Source organism: Carassius auratus, chromosome 40 (assembly GCF_003368295.1).
Source record: "Carassius auratus strain Wakin chromosome 40, ASM336829v1, whole genome shotgun sequence".
Lineage (NCBI taxonomy): Eukaryota > Metazoa > Chordata > Actinopteri > Cypriniformes > Cyprinidae > Carassius > Carassius auratus.
The window spans coordinates 12534687-12560380 of NC_039282.1; the positions used below are offsets into that span (position 1 = coordinate 12534687).

At 35.4% G+C, this 25694-nt stretch overlaps 1 pseudogene; it reads right to left on the reverse strand.

The window, feature by feature from the left end:
- LOC113058915 (diacylglycerol kinase beta-like) overlaps nt 1-25694 on the reverse strand; it is a 36364-nt pseudogene that overhangs the window by 4373 nt on the left and 6297 nt on the right.

Consider the following 25694-nt stretch of genomic DNA (forward strand, 5'->3'; position numbering starts at 1 on the left):
TGGTGTCTACCTTTAACCAGAGTTTTAATATACAGGTACAAGTGCTCCTTCCAATTAATTGTGTTGTCATGCTTTTTGGGTTCCAGGCATCGACAAAATGAAGTGTATGTAAATGAACACTGCACTTCAGAAAATGCTTTCAGAGAAGAGAAAGTTCAATTAAAAGCAAACAAAGCTTCGAGTCTTGCAAATGAGGTGGTTGTTTCGGGCTGGAGCATTTTTTCAGCTTGCTCGTAAAATGCTGCTGTGGTTTTTACACGTGATATCAGGAGAATCGAAGAATGACCGACTAAAGCCAGTTTAGAAAGAAGTGAAAAGTGAGAAAATGGCAAAAAAAAAGTCAAACTCTTAAACATTCATAAAAACATTAAAACGTAATATCAAGGTGTTTTAAGTAAGTAGAAAAATATAATGTGCATGTCATGCAGTATTTACAGTGCAAGGGCTTTGCATCCGTGGCTCACCATCAATTTGCATTGGGAGGGCTTTACTGGTTCTGTCAATAGAATATAGTTATATAATACTGGAAGATATGTTAAACAGGAAGATATGTTAAATGAAGTAAAACATTTTTTTTTATTAAACAAATTGTTTTATTCATATACAGTATATATTTATACACTTACAGATATTGTTTTTCTGCACCCTGTTTTTTTTTTTCTAGTCTTACAATTCTAACAATGTGGCAAATGATCTTTGAATGTAGTCAAAGTAGTGTACAAATATTTCACATAGTCCCTCAAAATAATCCACTACCCAGTTTAGAGTTGGTACAGTATTTTGCTTTTGAAAGCAGTCTCGTATGCTTACCAAGACTGCATTTATTTGGTCAAAAATACAGTAAAATAGTAATTGTTGTAAGCTATTATTACAATTGAAAACAATTGTTTACTATTTTAAAATGTAATTTATAACCTGGTAATGATGGACGTCTGCCTGTGCTCTTCAGACCTGTGTAGATCTGCCCCATTTCCATTGCCCCCTCCAGCCCCAGCCCCTCCAACAGCTGATCAGACAGGTCTAAGAGACAGAACGAAACCTTGGGACAGACAGAAAACAAACAGGGGTCAACCTGAACTAAAAATGAGCAAAAATTTCAATTACCATCAAATATGATAAAATGTCTAGTTTGGATAAAGTCCCTGAACTTTCAATGACCTGACAGTTTCTTTTAGATCCAGACATAAAATCTTGAATCTTACAGGATGTATCTGAATGCATCATAAACAAAATGATTAAAAACAATATATGTAACATATGTAAGACATGTGCTAATACATAAAGTGAATTATTTAGCATGATCATGAACGTACATGAAATACACAAACCAACGAGCCACAAACCAATATCAATATCCCTGTCAAAATGTGTTAGCCTGTTATACCATCCACTTTCTACCAAACATCAAGCCTGATCCCGTAGGGGACGTCGGGGGGAAAATTATGAGGAGAAAGACCAAAAGAGAAGATGAGGAACAGACAATTGAGGTGTGTGTGTGTTGGGGGGCGAGAAGGAGAGAAAAGGAAAGAGAGAGAAAAGCAGACAAGCTTGATTTGGAATCTTCACAGTCTGCCTTCCGCTCTAAAAAAGCATAAATTGTCACCGTTGAAGAAAAGGAGGGGAGAAAAGAACACCAACAACCCACAAACAACACACCTATTAATTAGAATGCGACACTGACGTAAAGCAATCTTGAGTTCCTCCATATTTATTAATTTCTTTTTTGTTTTGAAGTTATGAGCATTGATTTTTCCTCGGTCGGAGGTCCAGAGTCGCGCTGGGACCATCTGTTCAGTAACAGCTCCTATGAGTCTTCCTCTCTTCCTCCTCAAACACACACACACATCATTCAGTCCACAACACAGGCAACAGTCAAACCACACAAATAAACAGAAGTGAGAGCTGGCAAAGCTCTGACTAGAGCTAATGCAAGGTGTTGTCAGGTTCGTTGAACTGCAACAATTTCTCTTTACGTTTTAATTTTGATCTTTTTTTGTACTTTTCGAATCTAAGTGAGATGGAAAGAGAAGGAGGAATGGGATCAGGAAATGTTGCAAGCCAGGTTCGAACTCTCTCCACTAACATATGCACCATAGCTTAATGTACACATGTATCATGTTTCTTATGTCTATTCTATTCTATTCTATTCTATTCTATTCTATTCTATTCTATTCTACTCTTCATACATATTTATCTTTTATTCTGTTATATTATGTACCTTGCATTTATTATGTATCTTAGATTGTTTGAATTGGGTGCTAACAGGTGTTTCAAGTCATATTAAAATGTATTTTAGTATGGCTCAAACACTACTGACCAATCAGAAGCCAGGAACAGAACTACTGTTTTTGCTTGAGAGAGAGGCTGAGGGGATTTCGAAACACCTGAGGGAGCAGAGAAAACACTCTACTACAGTTTCACATGCTCAGGATGGGAGCTGTTTTCTCTCTCTCTTTTTCAAATGGGTATTTAATAGATTGTCTAAACACGAATGTTAAGTTACATCAAAACCACAACACCAAGGGTTTGCATTCCCATTTATTTCAATTAATGTCCAGTCAATGCTGTCAATGCTGCCCCAGATCTGCGTCGCATCCAAAATTGAATACTACTATCTAGTATGCGCAAAAAGTTCTCAGATGACCTACTACATCTTCTAAGATTCTTAAGAACGTATTCGATGGAAACTTTACTATCCCATGAGGCCATGGGAGAGATTTTCTGAATGGCAGTGAAGCAGCACAACTGATGCTGGTAGTTCACGGGACAGTAGGCAGATGTAGTACATCTGAATTTTATCCATACTACCGAGATTCATACTAAATATAGAACATATTTTTATCAGTTGCAAAGTAAGTTTGAATTGAAATATAGTCCCTACTCAGACAGTATGTGATTTTAGACACGCAGCCGGTGAAACATCTACTAGCCAACAAAAAACCAGGCTCGAATTATATTCTAAAAACAAAAATAAAAAGTACAATTTCAGTCAAATTAAATTAAATAATATATATTTTTAATTATTAAGAACAAGGCTAAACTTAAATAAAATATTATTATAAAAAACACATTCAAATAAAAAAATAAATCTTAAAAATTTTATGCATACAAATAAATGTACATGGTTTTCTGAATGGCTCCCATTGAAAAAAGATCCTTTTGTCCACATAAAGGTTTAGTTTGAAAATCTACCAGCATTGGTTAACTGGCCAAACCTTAACCCCTTGTTTCTAAATATATATAAAAAATAAAGTGTGTGATTCTGAACAGAATTTCAGAAATAATGACTGTTTTCAAACAGGTTTTCTGAAGACTCCAATCAAACTGCTTTAAAACAAATAGCCCCACCCCAAGCTGACATTACTGGTAGAATTTTTTGAAACACTTACACTTTCAATCTACACATCCATTTCTAAAAGACACTGCATGTAAAGCTGGGAAGCGAAAAAAGTATTTTACAATCACCTTCACTTTTGAACACAAACCTCTCTTTCTTTTGCACATGCACACACATACAAAAGCTGTATGCACCTTATAATGGTGTTTTCTTGTCACCTGTTTTTTTTTCTGTGTGATTGAACAGCCTGCGTTGCTCATGACACACATGGAGTGACAGGCGCAGGGAGGGCTGAGGTGCATGGGAGGAGGGGTTGGAGGGATTTTGCACAGTGTGTCTGGGGACATCAGTAGCCCCAGTGCAGCCCACGTCCATATTGAATAATTCAGCCTGCCTCCATTCCCTTCCACCTGAGGAGGCCTGTCTCCTAGCGTCACCAGTGGGGCCACTCAACTGCTCCCAAAAGGTCAGACTCTACCCCATCTGAGAGCCAGGCCTCGGGGGCTAATGCACTCCCTGTTTAACATCCAGCCAATGCTCCCTCGACTAATCTGACAAGCACAGGCCTCTCACCTTCAGAGCTCCTTCAGATGAAGCTGTATCTACGAAGGCTTTCAAATCCAAGGCTAAGTGCCTTCTCTCATCCAAACCTGGGCTCACGGTTGCCTTCGCGCCAATCAATTGATCTTTTTTCCAGAGTAAATGGAATAGAATGGAGGGTACAGGGGTTTGTCCTCTCGCTCTCCTTTTCAGAAGCCTATTTTATTTGCCAAGCGCTTCATTTCTACTTTAACCCAACTGTAAAAAACAGTAGAGAGGCAGTGGCAGGAAATAAGTGCAAACATGCATGATACAAATGGATGCATTTATCAGCAAGTGATTCATATTGACTAAAATTAAAGAGTGCAAAGGGCTGGATGAACTGTAAAGAGGGCCTCAGACTAAAGACACCTGAGATAATGGATTGGTACTTGGGGTTTAACTGAGGTGGACAGATTAAAGAGTTTAATGAATGAGATACCATAGAGTTATGGCATGTAAATGTACTGATACTGATGTACTGTACAAAACATGAGTACCTATACTAATATTAGAGGTTATAATTCATTTTCACCTATATCGACTGGAAAGAAAGCAGCTGGGCCAGGCAAGTAAACTCTTTAACCTTCGAAAACAAGAAAGTATAACTGACAATCTCTTTCAAATGGGTGATTTCTCATCAGGGAACTTCAAATTCTGTGATTGCAAGACTCGAACAGACTCTGACGTTTCACCCTTCATTCTGTACTTTGTGATCCCAAACGGTCCCATGATAACGGTCCAAAGAGATTCTTCAAAACTACAATCAATGCTCTCAAAGCAGCACTATACATGAATTTTCCCCAGTGTGGTGACAACCGGCGTACACATTTCTAGATTAGTGAACAGTGTTCTGCCTTGATGGTCCTCTGTGGAGGGAAGATCTAAGTGTTTATCTCAACAACAAGTCTGTGCAGTTTTTTGCACTTTGACAGGATTGGGGTTAATATCTTTTGGCAGGGAACTACGTGTAAGGGTTATGCGTTTGGTACGCCGGTTGTATTAACAGGTGCAGTGTTTGTTCCGATTTCTTGCATTCAGAAGCATTTATATTGGGATTCATCCCAATCACAACAGTCTCTAGGTGAAATGGCTGCTTACTTTGACCAAAAATGGCCCACTCTGACAGGAACAGGACACCTGACCAATCTGATCTCATGGGAAACTATTTTCTGTAACTATTTTATGAGTTGGTGATTTGTATGAATATGTATGCTTCCCCCACATAAGAACATTCAAGGAACAAAGGATGAAGTCTATTAAGCAAATCGTAAGATCGTTTTACTTAGAGGAAGGCTCTATTAGCAATCAGTATCTCACAAACATAACTTAAAGCCAGTTATTCAGCTTATATAGTTAAATTGCTACTAAGTGCCAACAAAACATAATTTTTTTTTTTAAACATGTGATATCACTAATCTGGCAAATTCAGTGATTAGTTTTGTGTGCAATAAGCATTAAACTGATAGTGAACAGACTGCGGTCGGTTCATGGGCGTACCATCTAAGTCTTAGACTATAAAGCACCACAGATGCACAACTTGCTTGAAAATTGTGGACATTTTGTGTTTTGAAAAACAGGAATCTGCATGATGGTAATTTCAGCAGCAGCAGCAGCAGCAGCAGACGTATGTGACAGTAAGCTTGCTTCTTTAGAAAGTTATTGAAACCCCAATCAGCCTGTTTAACTGTGGTACAGTTGAGTCTGCTTTGATTAGACAGGTCTGCCCACCAACGCTAGCTCAGGCCATTACAGAGCCACTGACAATCCCAAACACTGACATTAAAACTGCATCCCTTCAACCCAAACAAAAGCCACTCGCCATGATTCAGTGTGTCACTGGTGAAATATTCATCATGAAAGAAAAGTTCTTCTGAAGTTGCCTTTGATTAATCAGGTATGAAGACAAGGACTTTGCAAACCAGTAACGTTAAGGTGACCCTTAAAGAAATGTTCCAAGTTCAGTAAAAGTTCAGCTCTATTGACAGCATTTTACAGCATTTATATAAAAACAAATAAACAAATTGTTTTATTTACTTTTTTATTAATAACAAAAGAAAAATGAAAATAGTAAAATAAATAATATATCTATTAAACTATTTTTGATATGGAAAGAACATGTTTGTATACCTTGGACATCAAAGACAAGTTGTTTGGGGTCAATAATTGGGGTCTTCTTTTCTGGAAAATTTTTCCTGTTCGACAGAGACCTTTTTGGCAATGCCTTCCAATGAGATGCTGCTGAGGTTCAGGGTGACACCATCACACTATAATAACATGGGAAAGATTTGCAATTTCAGTGTAAACAGTGCATGAAACACCTCATAAATGTATATTACATTACAATTATATGAGTGAATGAATAAATGACTTTGGCCAGTCAATGAAGAATAATCTATCACTGTTGCATTAGCCCTAACATATTACTTTAGTTTTCCTTTTTTTAAGTGGTCCTTCACTTAACCTGAATTCATCAGTATTTTGTGTGAATGCAACAAAATCTTGAAAGGCATCTTGGCAAAATGTAATTTTTTATTTTTTAATTAAAACACTACAGTTCTTTCCAGTGGATCAGCAGGGAGTGTTAAGTGTTAGAAAGCTGATAAGGCATGTGGTTTCTCACTTATTCTCATTACCTGCACCTCAAGATAATCATGCAACGTCTTGCAAGTTGCCGAGAAGGTCTCTGAGGTTCCAAACTCAAAGTACCAAAGCTTATTCTTCATCCTGAATCCAAGCAAATTTTTATGTAAAAAGTATTATTTGCATGTTATGCAATCAATAAAAATGGTGGTTAAATATCTGAGCAGGTAACTAGGGATGCAGAATACATGGATACCATAATGGTAATTGGTCGATATTGGATATTTTATTGCACATATATATATTATGATTCAGATGCTGATATTTTTATGACCAAATTCTGATAGCTTCAAATGTAAACCTAAGAGAACTTTATGTCACAGACTAGTCTCAGTTATCATCACTCTATAATTCTCAACAATATGTCTTGGTAAGATTGTATTTAATTAAAGGCTTAATTTTATAATGGGGGCAAACAATGCATAACAATGATGGTCAAGAGATGAACAAATAAATGTTCCTTGAAAGCCTGATGCATCATATTTGATATGATAAAATTATGTACGGATAACCATACAATAATGTTCATCTTGACATATTAAAAGTAAGACTCAAAATGAAAATATAAATGAACGTTTTAGAGTAAAGAAAATGATGAATATCCAGGATGACTCAAACACTTAAGCGCTTGGTGCAAACCCCACCATCACAGAGCCCAGCTAGGGTCCAGAGAGGGTAATGTAGCTGCCCCTTCAATTACGAGTGGGCTGTGGAGCCGGACCCCTATCCCCCACCCCACACAAAGTCTCTCTGGGGACCAGGATCATGATCAGTGACCTTACCAGAACAAACCACCATCTGTTTTCATTACCAGAAGCCTCACACACCTGAACCTTCTACAGCAGGGACCAAACATCAGATTTAGAGAATTATACATTCTGAAGCAGAAAAAAATGGGATCTGGTTAAAGTAAAATAAAAGAGATGAAGCAGTGATCATGCAGTGAGCCATGGTATTTGTTAGCATGGTTGTATGGGGGGTGGGGTTTTGGGGTAAGCATTTGACTTTTCAGCAATATTGTAAAAGAAGAAAAAGATAAGTGCATAAAAGCTGTATTAAAGCACTCTCATTCTAACATCAATCTGTGCCTCTGTAATTAAAAGGGAGGTGACAGGTACTTTCTCATCTAATTTCACACAGAATGGATTCTATTTAAATTAATGGCAGCAGCACTTCTTAAATGTCCACAACTTGAATCCGACCAAAATTCTTTCATCAGTCGCAAATCCACAACAGATTATCAATCAGCGGTCAGTGGCTGGGGAAAAACCTTTTAAAACACGCTGATGTTCAGAAACTGTGCGGTAAAAAACTCCTCTTCACTGGATCCCAGCCCCAACAACCTGGATCTATTAGTATAAGCAGGACAATAATCACTGAATTATTGATTTCCTCATTAGACTTTTTGTCAGGACCATTTAGCGATGTTAAAAATGAGCTTTCATTAGCCACTTGCAGGAGAACCTCGCCGTCTTTGATTTATAATGTGCAACATGGTCAATATACAGCAGAACGGATGAGGAAAACACAGCACACATGCTGAGATCGGCCTCCATATGGAACAACACACACCTCGAAGCAGAGATTACATGGACACACACTTCTTCATAGTGACAGAAGCTGAAAACTCTCCTCCCAGAGAATACTTACAGTTATATCATACATTCAGGACATACAGGATGCCTGGATCAACATATGGACCTTTATGTTCTTTATGCATCTAGGTAGGACTGCTAATTAAAAGTCTGCTAATTAAAAGCTGCATTAAAACCCAGAGAGGGATGATTTGCTAGCATAATTTATATTTTATCTGAATGCGAAGGGCAACAGCCAGGTGTCTTATTTTGACTGGATTTCTTACTAAAAAAATAGTTTTAATAAAATAGAATTTGGCTCCAAATCAATATACTGTATTTTTTTTAAAGAACTGAAGAAACTTCATACAGCTTTAAAAGGAGTCTGTAAGTCATTTTTGAATTGGAATATGAATTAATGAGATTTTAGAATTTGTATGATCGGAGGAATGAACAATGGAATAAATAAATTAATTCATTTATATTTAATAAAAATCTAAATGTAACCTAAATAACTACTAAATAAATGACATTGGTGCATTGGAATATGAATATGGAAAGGCTTTGGAGGAGAGTTTTAAAAAAGGAAAAATATTAAAAATAAAAGTGTAATTGAAGAAAACAAAATCCAATAAAATAAAAAATAAGTCAAATAATGAAGTAAAGACTAAACAAATTATAGTTATCTAATTCTAGAAGTTTCAGGGTTTCTAACACACTGCAGATCTCAGACAATGTGTCTCTTTCCTAGACCTCACCTCTGATTTCCAATATCCAAGTTCAGGATAGATTGAACCATGATGGCTTCTTAGTCGATTCCCTCCACTTAACCTAACAAGAGTGCTAAAGCGACAAATCAAGCTGATCCCTTTCCTCATTAGGTAATTAGGAGCATCTCGTCTCTTCAATCGGATTTCCATCTGTTCCGTTCCCGTTCACTGACGCACATTAGTAGGGCTGATAGACAGGGTCACAGCTGCACTAAAGACTGAGGGAAAGATCTGTACATACTCTAGGCGGGGTGGAGTGGAAACAGAGCACTGAGATTAACAAAGTACCAAAAATTTACAAAAAGTGTTTAGAATCAACACTGTCGGTTGTGTGTCTTCCTAGTGCTACCAAACAGGGACTTGAGGCAAGGTGTCACAGTGGCGTTGTCGACCCGAAGCGACTTTGCCTTTCGCCACTTTCTGCTGCATCTGAGGAAGGCAAACATGGCCTCGTCATTGATTTTATCCTTTGACACCTAATCTAACCTGCAGTGATGTACGACCTCATTCTCACACTAATTTCTTCTTTATCTGAGGTGATAAATATCACATTGATACAGTATAACTAGCTCTGTCAGGACTGCTCCGATGCGCTGGTTTGTAGAACATGACACTACAAGAAGAAGAGCAGAGGGAGAGGAAGAGAGAGAGGTGTTTGCTGTTCAACAGAAGGACGTTTCTAAGTAAAATCACTTGACTAGTGTCTGGGTGACTGGCAGCGCTGTAATATTCTTCAAACATCCTACTTAGGGTTTGCTCTAAACCAAAACTTTTAGTATAGCACAGTGTTATCTAAATATAACATTCACCTTAAAATTAACATTAACTATTTTTTTTTTCATTTCAATTTAAATTAAAGTTTTAGGAATTTTGTTGTGTTTCTGTCATTTTTATTAGTTTTTGTCTATATAATGTTTATTATTTCAGTTTTAGTTTTACTTATTTTAGTAGATATTGAGAATTTTTTTTCTTTTATGGTTTTAGTTAACTATAACCCTGGTATTGCAGATTATAAATAAATTACATTTTAAATGAATAAATTAAATATTAAAATACATTCAAATAAACAAAAATATTTTAAAGTGTAATAAAGTTTCACAATATTACAGTTTTACTGTAACATCAAATAAAATAAGCAAAGACATAAACAAATAAAATAAATAATAGTAATCTTAATTATTCTAAAATTTGACTGGTAATGTGCTTATATATCCAACATCCAATTCTCTCTCTCTCTCACACACACACACACACGCATATACTGTATGTATATATGTATGTATGTGTGTGTGTGTGTGTGTGTGTTTGTGTGGATTTTTATGTAGTGTTTGTGTGTACACCTCTATTTGGACTAAGCAATCCCAGAATGCACTGCAATAATTGAAAAATCACAATGCAAAGTGTAATGCATTCAGAGAATTCAGTTCACAACACTGAAACCAGTTTTGAGTTGAGTCTATCATATTGAGTACTACATGCATGCAGCGCCGCCGCTCCCACCACGCGCACCACGCACTGTGCGTAGGGCACCAAGTGCTGAGGGGGCGCCAAAAATAGCCTAATGAATTTTTTTTTAAATGCCGGTATTATTTAATTAGCAGAAGTATAGAAATATTAGCCACATTTTATCCATGTATATGTAACAAAAAAGGGGGAACAAGAAAGAGATTTAATAATTGCGCTAGTCTAGTCTAGAAAGTACCCCTATTCCTAGATTCTAAGTACCTAGATTCTTGCATGAAAACACATACGACGGATGTAGCATTTCAAAATGTGGAATCAAACCTAAAATCTACTTAAAGACTACGTTTAGAGAGCTCAGAGTGTGCATTTTGGAGCAAAACACTTGAAAGTGTAAAGCCAGGCCTGTCATGTGAGTAGCTGAAGAGTGAAGTAGGCTCTCCTGACTCTGGGTGATGATGGTTAATGGCTGGAGAGAGTGAAGGAGGAGAGGTTCCCTGACAGCTGGCAGCCCTGCAGGAGTCAGCGGCTACTGAAGAGGTTGCCGTGAAGGCGGAGGAGAACTCAGCAGGGGAAGGAGGCCTTTCTAGTACCGCTGGGTTTCATCTGACTTGCATTACTCTTCAGTGACTAAGAGCACATCGGCACCTAAAATATAACTTAAGCCTAACTACAGCTCTGCATAATCTGTGGTCATGATACACAACAGTCATCAGTGCACGTTTACACTCAGTCTCTGAGTAAGGGCTTCCCTGTGGAATTCTGTTCCAGTGCGGATGGGGAATGTCTCACAGGCCCTGCAGATGGAGACCGGCATCTGCCAACTGAGTCTAAGAGATACACACAGGTAATCAGATGACAGCAAGTCCTGGCACGTCTACAACAGGAATTAACTAAGACTAAACCAAAGAGGATCTGGCTGATGGCCATCAATCTGAAATCACACACGACGGGGTCTTCCAATAAACCCACCAATGAAAGGAACATTGTTTTGATTTCTAGCTTATAAATTGAACAATTTTATAAATGCTAGTGTGAAATTTATAATTTACACACCCTCATTTTGTTCCGAACCTATATGCCTTTTGTGGTTAGTAAGAAATTAATACTTTTATTCAGCAAAGATGCAATAAATGTATAATTAAAATGAATAATGTTACACATTAATTATATGACAAATACAGTAAATACCATACTTTTGAACTTTCTGTTCATCAAAGAATCCTGGAGAAAATTTTTTTTATATTATTATTAACTGAGAAGCAAATATTAAAATTATTTCTGAAGGATTATGTGATACTGAAGAATGGAGTAATGATGCTGAAAATGTAGCTTTGACCACAGGAATAAATTACATTTTGAATATATATAAAAATAGAAAACAGTTATTTTAAATTGCAATAATAATTCACAATGTATCTGATTTTACTGTTTTTTTTTTTTATCAAAAAAGTAAAGGACCATAAAAAGTATCATAAAAGTCCTTACAAGTTATGCACTCCATATAAGGTAATTTAAAGGGACAGTTCACTCAGAAATGAAAATACTGTCATCATCAGTTCATTCCAATCGTTTCTTCTGCAAAACCTAAATGAAGATATTTTTAAGAATTAAAAATTACTTTTTCAAAATATCTACTGTAATTTTGTGAAGAAATTAAGCCATGCAGGTTTGGAACCACATGAGGTTGAGCGAATTTAGATTTTCTTTTTTTTTTTTTTTTTATCACTTTAAAAACAGATGCTTCAGTTGGAACATTTAGCCAAGACCAAAATATAAACAATTCCGTGCAGGGCTATAACCACAATAATTATTAAGGAGGGGGTTTTCAGCGATCCATTCTGAAACATTCCTGTATGGTGTGATTTTCTGGATACCTGACATGATTGTGCAAGGTGTGATATCTTCTTCTAACATTCAGTATGTGAAGTGGCGAACATCAGGTGGAGTCGTCTGCTATTTCTGTATGTACGCATTGTGTGAACATGAGGAGGTGGAGCAGGGAGGGGTCTGAAAGTCCAGCAGGGATGGGGACACGGCCACAGGTGAGAGCTCAATAAATTACACTCTGAAGTGGTCATTAATTATAGATGACATATCAGTCAGGCCAGCGATTTAATGTGAAATGAGGAGCAGTGTGCATAGCGGTGGTGCCCAGGGCTCTGGTGGGATAGCTGATGTATAAATGTGTGTGTGTGTGTGTGTGTGTGTGTGTGTGTGTGTGTGTGTGTGTGTGTGTGTGTAAAAGAGAGTGAGAGAGACAGAGAACAGTGGGTCAAACAGTCTTAGCTCTAGCAATAGCTTTTTGATGAGGATCCTCATTACACTAAACGGCCCTCTATGGTTCAGCCTCCCTCTGACTCAAGGAAAGGTTAAACAGAGAATAATTAAAGAAGACCGCCTCAGGCTGAGCGTGTCACCCTTAAGGCGACACTCTGGTCAGCAGTAGGCCGTTTCAAAGACGGCTCAGTACAGCTCAAGTGCTCTTAACTAGTCAGTATCATATGGCTAAAATAAATGACACACTGATGACACGTTAATTCATTTCACACTTACTGTGGCTGTGGAAATACCAAACACCACCACCTAAAAACAAAAGTTCAGTCTGATTTTTTTATGTTTTTGAAAGTATCTTATGCTTGCCAAGGTTGCATTTATTTGATGAAAATACACAAAAATTTGCAATATTGTAAAATATTACTACATTTTAAAATATATTTTCTATTAATAGTTTAAAAAAAATAGTTATATTTTTATATATTTTAAAATATAATTTATTCCTCAGATAAAGCATAAACAAATAAATAAATTCTTTGCTTCAGCATTTCTTATTATTAGTGTTGAAAACAGATTTTTGTGAAAGCCGTGATACTTTTTTTTTTCAAGATTCTTTGGATAAATAGAAAGTTCAAAAGAACAGCATTCATTTGAAATCTAAAACATTATAATATATATAAAACATTTTGTGACATTATACATTTATTGACTGTCACGTTTAAACAATTTGATGCATCCTTGCTGAATAAAAAGTATAAAAAATAAATGATAATAATAATAACAATAATAATAATAATAATAATAATAATAATAATAATAATAATAATAATAATGACCCCCAAATTTTGAACAGTACATTTTTTATACTGATTTTTTTTCAATGTAAATAAATAAATTAAAAAGATAAAGTAAAAAAGAATATTTATGAACAGCTGTTGTATGGAAATCCTATTTAACTATCCATGGAAATAAAAGAAATACAAATAAAAATAAAAATTATTTATGTGGAAAGGCTGAGTAAATATTCATAGCCACACATCATGAACATCTGCCATTTGTCTATTTCCACCATGAAATGTGTGATACATTTTCAATAAGCGTTCCATTGATGTAAGGTTTGTTAGGATCAGACAATATTTGGCTGAGATACAACTATTTGAAAATCTGGAATCTGAGGGTGCAAAAACAATCTAAATATTGAGAAAATCGCCTTTAAAGTTGTCCAAATTAAGTTCTTAGCAATGCATATTTTGAAGTTTTAATATACTGTATTTACAGTAGGAAAATCTGTACTTTTTTGGTCTAAAAAGAAAAATCTATGATTTTGAGAATTTGGCTATTGCTATAAATATACCCCAGAGACTTAAGACTGGTTTTGATGTCCAGAGTCACACATAATTTAGCTCCTATTGTTATTATCGTAAAACCTGAATAAGTTAATAAGAAATCTGCATCAAACATCGTAAGAGGCTTTCAAAATGATATTAACTTATTTTTTAGATGGCAGTGAAGGTTAATTCCAATTCATGTAGTTTTACTATGGTATTTTGGTGTAAAACACGGCTACATTTTTTTTGTAGGTAACAACCGCAAGACCACAAGTCTAAAAAGACACAACTGAAGTTCACTTAACAAAGTCAACTGAGACCCGTTCTTTTCTCCTTTTTCGTATCATCTTGAAGACAGAGATGATCTTGGAACCGCATGAACGATCAGTGACCAGAGAGAAAGTGAACGAGATCACGTGATGCTTCCACACTGATTGTCTGCTTTTAATCCTCGACCTCATTATCACCTCTGGTCTTACTCCAGCAGTAAATTAATCTATCTGCAAAGTGTCAAATCGTGTCACCTTCCTGCTGGTAATCACCCGAGGTGCAAATAAAAACAGGGAGCCGGGTTCGCTCAAGACCCTGCGTCCGTTACCAACAAGATGATGCCATGTTATAATTAAAAACCAATTGGCCATTGTTGGGTTGCTTATTAAGCTGATCAAATATCTGTGTCTTTACACACAATGACATGCAATAACAGGGAGTGAGAACTGAAGAAAAAAAAATGTAATAAAGTAAAAAGCCAAAAAAGCCATTAAAATATGCTTATTTTAATACTACATATTTTTAAGAAGGGAAGGTCTGTTTGAAGTATCAAATAAAGCAAATCAAAAAAAGTTAAACTGTAAATGTGGCAGCCTTAAAACTGTCTACACTGATACTTTTCTGAAAGCTTAAAGGAATAGTTCACTCAAAAATGAAAGTTTGCTGAAAATTGATTCAACCTCAGGCCAGTTAATTCTTCATTGGAAAAGATTTGAACAATTTTTGAATTGCATCACTTGCTCGCCAATGGATCCCCTGCAGTGGATGGGTGCCGTCAGAATGAGAGTCCAAACAGCTGATAAAACACAATTATATGTATGTGTACAAATATATATGCGTGTGTGTGTGTGTGTGTGTGCGTGTGTGTGTGTGTGTGTGTGTAAACAATGTGCAAAATGTAACTACAAAAACCATCGAACTGGAAAAGTCGCTGTTTCATTGAATGACCTCTGGGTTAAGACGAGTCAGTGTCAATAAAAAACACTCTAGTGCCACTAACTGTAAGCAAGATGTGCATGGCATTTGCTTCACTAATCTGATAATATATTAAAACAGCTATATATTTGGAAAAGATAAAAGTTCCTAGAAAAAATTAAAAAAAATTATATCATACATTATTGAGTGAGAAAAGATACTATGTATAAGAAAGATCTAAACCCCTTCTCTCATGTGAATTATTTATCAAATTCAAATAACAGATGGTGGAATTTTCTTAAAATATCTTAATCATTATTCAAGAGACACCGTGGTATAAAAGAGTTCCTGTACACATGCTTTTGTGTGATCAGAATACGCTTTGATTCTTTACACATCCCACACAGATCTGAAACAACATCAACACAGCCATAAACAAAGCCATTCATGTCTTCTGACTCCTGACCAATCCTTAATTCCTGAAATTAAAATGTTATCTGCTCACCAGGTTTGAAATATAGGACCTCACGTAGAAAGTATAATTACCGTTTGATTATTAAAAGACTCTCCTGAAGGTCTTGTGTCATCACGGTGATGGAAAAATGATGTCAAACTACCCAAGCAAATTCAATTACCCAACCAATTACTGGCCTGTGTTCGTACTGACTTATTGGGACATTAAATATTAATGGGAGCATAGATATCAAATTTGCTCATCATTAGAAGGTGCACACATCGTGGGCTAATCACAGATGTTCCACATCACTCAGATCCTTTCAGCAAAGAATGAAAGACTCCGACACAAAGAAGCACCTACATCTGTTGCTCGACTAAGGGACCTACAGGAATAGGATTTTATGAAGTAAATCTATTTCTGTAAATACATACGTGAGTAAGCCTGTGTCACTCTGTTACTTCAATAGCAATATCCAATAAATGAAAGGTGAAATGCATAATTTCTGTGATACTGGCATGACTAAATGCAAATGCAAAAGTAATGCATGTTTTCAAACTGCTTTTCCAGTCATCTATTGGTCATACAAACAGAAAAAGTCCCTCCCCAAACAAGAACCAAAGCCACAGTGAAATCAACCTATATATACCAGATATAAAACTGTATCTGAATATGAAGCCTTTAAAAAACATCTACAGTATGGTGGAAAAAATATAATATTCATATTATGAGAAATCAATATGTGTTTTTAATATGTGGTTATATTGCATTTTCTGGTAATGGTGGAGATGATATTCTTGACATTGTTAAAAAATAATGTATTAAGTAATACAAAAATACAGTCTTATTACATTTTAAAATACTACAGTACTTTTTTATTGATTGTATGAGTACCTATTTTTCACACAATATCAATAAATTATATAAAAAAATTGAACTTAATTAAAAAATTATATATATTAAAATATTAAACTGTCTATAGTAGTTTGTCTGTCTATCTATATAATATTTTATATTTTATATTGTAATTATTTTATGATTAAAAATGCCCTTAGAAAATATATATATATATATATATATATATATATATATATATATATATATATATATATATATATATATATATATATATATAATTTATTTACTTATTTATTTTTAACTTGCTTCTTTAATTATGATATATACAAACATGCCCTATCCCAGATGGTGTATTTAGGGCCTATAATCTTTAAGTTATCGTAAAGTAAATATATATTTGTATCTCTTAATTATATATACATTTTTCATTAATACATTAATACTAAAAGATTCCTAAAACTTCAGATCAAGTTTTAGGAATCCTTAACAATGCAATCCCACATCTTCATCTAATTTTAGAGAATAAAAGATTGACAGAAGCCTCAAAGACACACCTGAGGGCAAAGGAGAGTTATCAGCGCATTAACTCACGCTGGCGAGCTTACAGACTGAGATGACAGTCAAAACAGTAGGAGATAAGGTGCAGTGTTGGTGAAGTGTTTGGTGTTAACACAGAGATAGAGAGTGAGCGTTACCTGCTGTTAAACCTTTCTGGATGTTTCTCTCGCATAATGTGGAATCGATGAGCAATGGATTCATCCTGCAAAATCCTTTAGTACACCATCATCGCTGTTTCATGAGCTTCTGACAATGGTTCGTTAGGAGCCTTTGACGTATTAAACTCGTGCATCAGATTCTCTCATCATCCTCTGTGCATCTGGGTCTTAAAATCTTGAATTTGTCAAAACAGCTGTGTGAAGATGAAAAGACGACAGATTGAGGATTGTATTGAATAGTTTCATGATGGTTTTATCATGGATCATTAGCTATAAACAAAAGCCCCGCGTCAGACACGTCGCAGACAGAGACGTGTCGATTTTAAAACCAGATGAATGTATTTTAAAACCAGACAAAACTCTGACGACAAAACCAAAATTCCTTCCCCCACACCAAGCACTAATTATGGGCCCGGTCGCCCTTCCACACGACTGGAAACATGTTTGAGCTCCATGTATATGTATGTGTGTTAACAGATAAGGTGTTTGTGATTCTTCGCTGGGGTTCTAGCCAATGATGATGAGTATTGACAAGAGGACTGAACACGTGGCTCAGGCTAATTAATCACACACACACACACACACACACACACACACACACACAGGATGCTGCGGCTCAGGCATGTACTCTGACATCGGGGGTTAGAGGTTCAGATGCACTTGCGTGTGCTCTGCTTGCATGTACTTTGTGTACTGTAAATGTTTTTTTATTGTGATGCATAGAAATGGTGGTTGAAATGTAAAAAGATTACATGTCCTGATTGAGAAATGTAAATTCTGAAGGCCTGATCATTTCTAAGAACGATGAGAAGAAGCGCAACAAACATGACACTTTTATCATTTGTTTCAAGCTATATTTTTTGTTGACATATTATGAAGATGTTGCATATTCACAAAACCTTTTCTGATAATTAGACACAAACCATTAAAATAAAAACATCTACAAAACACAGGAAAATGGAATGAATATTAAAAAACATACTTAAGCATCCCACTCTACCTACACAGATTTTATACTTTACATTTTTGATTAAAAGGCTTAAACTCTCACCATACGTTATCAATTATTATTAGGTAGAGTAAGAAGGTGTTTTACAGTCACTTATCTTTTCTTTAGAAGATAGTTTACATTTCTTTGATTTGTTCATATCAGTCAGGGCACAGGACTATAATTTTTAGATTGTTTGATTTAAAACATTATTCAAATGCCTAGTGACCTTTTGATGCACATTCTGTTGAATCATCAAAGGAAATTCTATCAATGTTCATTTTTGGAGAATAGAGCCAGAGGTATTGTTGATAACTAAAACTATAATCATAAAATAAATGAATAAAAAGTCAAAATAAATAAGTACATAAATAAAGTTTGCATTTCTCATTTTCATTTAGTTTAAGTTGAAGTAATACAAATAATAAAAATGATCAAATACAACAAAATTACGAAAAAAAAAAGGAAAGGAAAGGGAAAATTTAAAAAAATTAAATATTCAAAATATTAGAAAGACTATAATAGTATACTAAAATAAAAGTATGAAGAGAAATGTTCCACAAACAGGTCATTTCCACCTGACTAGGTATATTTGCGTGAACTTGGGTGTGCTCAAACAGAGATTAAAAAACTTACTTAAACTTTCTTCTTCCTCTAAGAGGGCCTCCCTCTCTTTCCCACGAGCCCCAAACACACTGTTAGGACCATTTATGAATCCAGCCCCTCCGATGAAACCACCTCCACACAGAAGACCCCCTGCTAGCTCACTGCTGAAAAAATTCCAGTGTAAGCCAAAAAAATCAATTCCTTTACTGTTGACATCTTTTAAACCCGCTGTTATTTGCAGAGCAAAGGGAGGCCCGGGGTCCCACCAGGCTCGGTTTTCTTCAACGCAGAACAAGAAGAAAGGTTAAATGACAGGGATATCTAAAAGATTGCATTGCTCTTTTCTTACAAACTGCACATTAAATAAAAACATGAGAGCAAAGGCACAGTCTCCCCTCGGGCTGGCTCAAGGAGCTTTCAGAGACGTCATCGTATCCGGCGTCCATGAGCGAGAGAGCAGATTTCCTTTCATTGACTCTAAAGTCAAAGTTGCAGCAGTCAGTCACTCGCTATCTTTCATCTGTCATTGTCCACCTGACCGCGATAATTACTACTTCAAAACTCCCGTGCCCAAATTAATAAAGGGACATGTGTAATGTTCTTTCATAGTTCACCATTTAGTCCAATTATGGCTTGTCCAGGCAGATGATGTGCCTTCAGCGGGAGAGTAATGACTTTGACATGAGCGCAGGGTCATTAGGAAACAGACTACATTATCTTAGGTGATCCTGTGTGATTAGGGACTGTCTCTAGCTTCTGGCTCTGACCGAAATGATAACACCTCCTGTCTAACTGAGAGGGATATTTCAACTTCGGTATTTAAATGGTACCTAATTACCCAAAATATAACTTGACAGAGTGATCAGTCAACGAGACAAGCGTTAATATGAAGAACAGCTTTGATTTGAGATTTTTTTGTTTATGCGTTTCATTTGTTTTAGCAGTCTTGTTGGTCTTTGGGTTTAAATTTGACAAATTTTTTGAAAAAGTAATATGTTCTATTCCTTCTAAGCTATTTATCAGCTCATGACTTTCAGCTCAAAAACTTTATTTTTTATTTTGTATTGCTAGTTTTCACTTTGACTGGGTTTCTTAGTTTTAAAAAGCCTTAAAAAGGTTTTAAACTGGAGCATAAAGTCATAAAATAAACATGTTTTTCCTTTAGAAAAGGTAATTTTTCAGACCCTACTGGCAGCTGTGTATTCTTGCTTTAAACTCACTTCATTTTGATGAATGTCTCTGTGTTCCTTTCCATTTATTCCTTAAATTTTCTTAACTTGGTCTTAAAAAGTCTTAAAATTTACGTTTACAAAAGCTGCAGAAACCCTATATTTTATATGAACTATCACTCTATCACTCACTCTATCACTATCACTCATAAAACAGTGATATTTTCAGTTTATCCTTTTAGAAAGTGGGTAAGCCACATTCATAATTTTACAAATATGGGTAATAGTGCACATTCTGAGTTAATGTTAATTTAGAGCTAAAAGTTAAAGTTTTTTAGAAGCCGTGACACTGATACTGATGTAAATCTATTAAATTACCCTTTTCTGTTCAAATGTTCTTGCACCATCTTGTCTGGCGACAGCTGCATTTGTTGGCTGTTTAGTTCCTAGAGTTCATATACATAATTACGGAAGACATTGTTTTTCATTTGCATAATCTGCAAAGTAATTATGAGCACGACTTGCTCTGTAATCTCTATTGGTTTTCAGTTGTTTTCAAAAGGAATTTGTGTTTTCTTGTAAAATGTGATAGGAAAAATATCACTTGATCCCACTGAGATTTGCACTTCTCTTTAATCCAAGCAAACAACTACATTTGTCAATAACACATTAAAAATGTTATTTCATTGAATATACTGGAGCTGAATGATTAATAAGACAGAGATCTATCTAACAAGAAATTAATTTGTATGTAATATATATATATATATATATATATATATATATATATATATAGTCTGTCTACTATCTATCACAGACTTGTGTTATTGAACATGGGACTAAATGTTTCATGAATCAATACTTAAAGTCATCAATTCCCTTATTAACAAGATGACATTGACTAACATTTGTCCAAGCATGTCTCCCTCATTACAATTTCCTTTTTTTTTTTTTTTTTTTAAGATGTGTACAAATCTAAAATAAAACAGAGCCGTCAAACCTGTAAATGTCAATTACCATATTTCCCCTGACATTTCTGGATAATGGCTGACATGCAGTCGCCGTAATAAGCATCATTAGATTTCAGTCGGCCCGAGATGCATCAACACACGACGTGTTTGATTACCGTTCGGTAAGACGAGAGCCGTGTAACGTCTACGGCATATTTCATTGTCAACTGGCAAGCTTCGCTCCTCACCACAGTGATGAGGGACAGCTTTGTTAATGTAATAGATGCTCTTGGCATTTCAAAAAGCACTCAGCCCTCTTGATTAGCTCATTTAGTCTTATTACTTAGGAGTCTTATTCACTTCTTTATTCATAAACTCCACTCACAGTCATCACGTACTGTATCACAGTTAATAGACCAGACTAGCACACCGGCCAGATGCATACTGTATATGCAAGTCTCATCTGTTCATTGGGAGGGAAAGAGTAGAAGTTTGTGGATTGTTAAGGAGTCTCAGGGGTCTCTACATCCTCACATACAGACTCACCACGCCAATAGAGAAGTAATTGTTCACACTGCAGTATGGGACGGGATCTCCTCTTTCATCTTTGTCTACAGGAGTGATGTCAATCTTCCACCTGTCCAACATCAGAACAATAGGAAAATAGGAAAAAACGTGGAAAAAAACGTGATTCCGCTTTTGTAATGGCAGAGAGGAAAAAATATCTTGTTTTACCTTTGCTCCCAACAAGAAATCAATAATAAATAAAAAGGACTATTTATGGAAATTCAATGGCGTTATACACACAGTATACAATATATAAAGTCAAAATCTGCTAATGGGGTAATAGTGGAACACTATTTTTTAAAAAGTAATTTTTAACTATTATGTACAAAAGAAGCAGCATTTTTATTGATAAAAAAAAAAGCTTTATAAAGAGACAATGAAAACTACTTCATGCATCAAAAACCATAAAAAAAAAATGTCTTAATGTAAAAAAGTCAAACATTCCCTGAGCATCTTGTAATATATTTAAGCCATGAAATAAACTTCCGTAAAAAAAATAAAGAAACTACACAAAAAGCATTTTGAACATCTCCAGAAGATTCTCTAATACCCCCCAAAAATTATTTTCTATTGGATTACCTTACGGACCATCTGAATATCACAACATTAATGTCTGTCAAAAAATAACATGCACAATATAATGTAGTATTCAGAAGAAGCAGAGATTCAGTGAGTACACACACTTCCTGGAAAGCCCACAATTCCAGACGTTTTGACAGAAGGAGAAAATTGCTGCCTAAAGGGTTATTTCACCCAATAATCAAAATTATGTCATTAATAATTCACCCTCATGTTGTTCGGAACACAGTTTAAGATATTTTAGATTTAGTCCGAGAGCTCTCAGTCCCTCCACTGAAACTGTGTGTACGGTATACTGTTCATGTCCAGAAAGGTAAGAAAAACATCATCAAAGTAGTCCATGTGACATCAGAGGGTCCGTTAGAATTTTTTGAAGCATCGCAAATACATTTTGGTCCAAAAATAGCAAAAACTACGACTTTATTCATCATTGTCTTCTCTTCCGTGTCTGTTGTGAGAGAGTTCAAAACACAACAGTTTAGTGATATCCGGTTCACGAACGATTCATTCGATGTAACTAGATCTTTTTGAACCATTTCACCAAATCGAACTGGATCGGAAACGGTTTGCATCTCCAATAGCATTAATCCACAAGCTGTTAACTTGTTTAATGTGTCTGACACTCCCTCTGAGTTTAAACAATCTAATATCCCGGAGTAATGCATGCACTCAAACAGTACACTGACTGAACTGCTGTGAAGAGAGAACTGAAGATGAACAGCGAGCCGAGCCAGATAACGAACAAAACATTGATTCGTTCACGAGTCAAGAACCGTTTCCGTCAGACGTGTCCGATTTGAGAACCGAGGAGCTGATGATACTGCGCATGTGTGATTCAGCGTGAAACAGACCGACACACAGAGCGTCTGAACTGAACTGATTCTTTTGGTGATTTATTCTGAACTGATTCTGTGCTAGTGTTATGAGCGCGGGTAAACCAAAGGCTTGAATCAAGGGCAATCATCGCCAACGACGCCATTACATCGATCACAAAAGAACCGGTGAACCGTTTTCTTCAGCCGGTTTATTAAACTGTCTGAAATAACTACTAGTGATCCGAAAACCGATGAAACCGGTTCTTGACTCGTGAATGAGTCATTATCTGGCTCGGCTTGGTGTTCATCTTCAGTTCTCTCTTCACATCAGTCAGTGTACTGTTTGAGTAAATTAATTACTCCGGGATATTGGTTTGTTTGAACTCAGAGGGAGTGTCAGCCACATGAAAAAGGTTAATTGAGACGCAAACCATTTAAAACAATTCAGTTTGATTTGGTGAACTGGTTCAAGAAGATCGGGTTACATCGAATGATTCGTTCGCGAACCGGATATCACAAACTGCTTTGTTTTGAACTCTCTCTCACAACAGACACAGAAGAGAAGACAATGCTGAATAAAGTCGTAGTGTTTGCTATTTTTGGACCAAAATGTATTTTTTATTACATCATTTTGATTATTGGGTGAACTAATCCTTTAAGCATGCCGTCTGTCAGTGACAGTAATGTACGTAACAAATAACACACAAAAAAGTTTAAAAAGTTATTTTAAAATTAAGGCAATTATCAAAGTGCTGTTTAATTTTACAACAACAACAGAAAAAGATATTTAAAAGATAAAGAAAGTAATATTTACATGCTTTGAGCCATATACATACACACTATACAGACTACAGTATGCAGTGGTAGGCAATGTCAAAACTGCAGTGGTACTTTTCTAATACACTCCTCTGAAAGCATCCAATCTATTACTCCGCCTTTGTTTAGATTGATTAAAAAAATAGAAGCAATTTTTGACACAAATAAATAACTAAATGAGGATGTAGTCATCTATATATATATATATATATATATATATATATATATATATATATATATATATATATATATATATATATATATATATATATATATATATATATATATATATATTCACATGCAGAGACTATTCTTCAGATATAAGTAATATGCCATTTCTTGAAGAAAGATAATCATCCTATTTGCCTTGAAAATACAGGCACGAATGTAATAGCTTTTGTTCTGTGAAAGATAAGCATTTGGCTATTTCAACAAATATAACAAAATCACTTCTGTACAAAAGAAAATCTGAAAAAAGAAGAAAAAAAAGAAAAGTCTTTTTGCAGTATTTCCTCAAGATGTCTTTATGTTATGAAATTTACTTTAGCTTGCTGTTTTCCTTAAATCTAACATAAAAACTTCCTGGCTTTAATTTACAACATGGCAACATTATGGAAGCCCTGATCCACATGACTCAAACTAATAACTGCTCAAAGAAATGACTCAGTCAAAAAGAGGCCAAAGTATACAAACAAGTACTAAATGAACATCTTACTATCTATCTATTTCACTGTACAACATCTTTATGAACAAATTGTTTGTTTAAATCACAAATGCAAATCCATCTTCTGGAAAGCCAAGCCTGTTCAGAAGCTAATCAGATCTACCAAGACAATGCTCATTGGAGCCTCTTCCGTTCCTTCACTATAATAAAGCTCCAACTGCGTGACCTTACATGGTAGAATGTTGCACAAAATAAAACTCTCAATTACTTTACTTATTAGGACATGCAGGCTTGGCAAATCATATTAGACAGCAAAAACAGATGACCAATCACATGAAAAAAGCAACTTTGAGGATGTCTGAGTATGAAGAAACAAACACTCAATTTGCTCTAATTGTGTTAGCTATGACTGTGATTGACAGACAGACAGCCCAGAGCTACGGATGACAGTCACCTTGACAAAGCAATGTCATATTATCATCACATGACTACACCAAGCTCATGTGATGTGACTGTGGACACCAACAGAGAAATGTCAATACTTAGGCTACACCTGACTTCAAAGGCCATAATCAAGTTTCAAAAATAAACTGGCCAACAAGGTCACTAAATGGTGTCTGGAGAGCATCGCTCAGTGTGCATTTATAAAATCATAATAAAAAATAAAAAAATTATCAGAGGCCAAGATGAAACAGAAATCATCCGTTCAAAACATTTTTATACTGATAAATATTCAGTGGAGTAAAAACTGTGCCAAATCATCGATATTCAAATTTGATTTTTGAATCGTGAATCATTTGATTTGAACCACTGAATCCACTGAATAAACTGAGATTATATAAAAAAATATACACTACAGCCAAAAAAGTTTTGGGTTTGTAAGATTTACATTTTTTTTTTCAATAAATATTTCTTCTTATTATTATCAATGTTGCAAAGAGTTTATTTCCTTTAACTGCACCTAAGTAGTTTATGTTTCTTCTTTTTTGCCCAAAACCCATACATGCATTTATAAAAATGCATATAGAATCATATCACTTATTGAATAAAATCAATTAATAAATCAAACCGAATCATACTGAATTTTCCAAAGTTGAATTAAAACCCCACAGTAAGAACCGAGAATGGAATCGATTTACTGGCTACCCAAATATTCACAACCTTGGTTAATTTCCATGGCAACATCCCACAATAAACATTCTGCTTTCTTCATTGCTCTTTAAAATTCCATTTTCAAAATATAGTCTCATTGAATATTGTCACAACCCTCATGGCATGCACACTTAACTCAAAAGTGACCACACAGCTGGCATACTAATAGCAAATTCAGTCAGTGATCACAGAGCCTCATGGTTGCG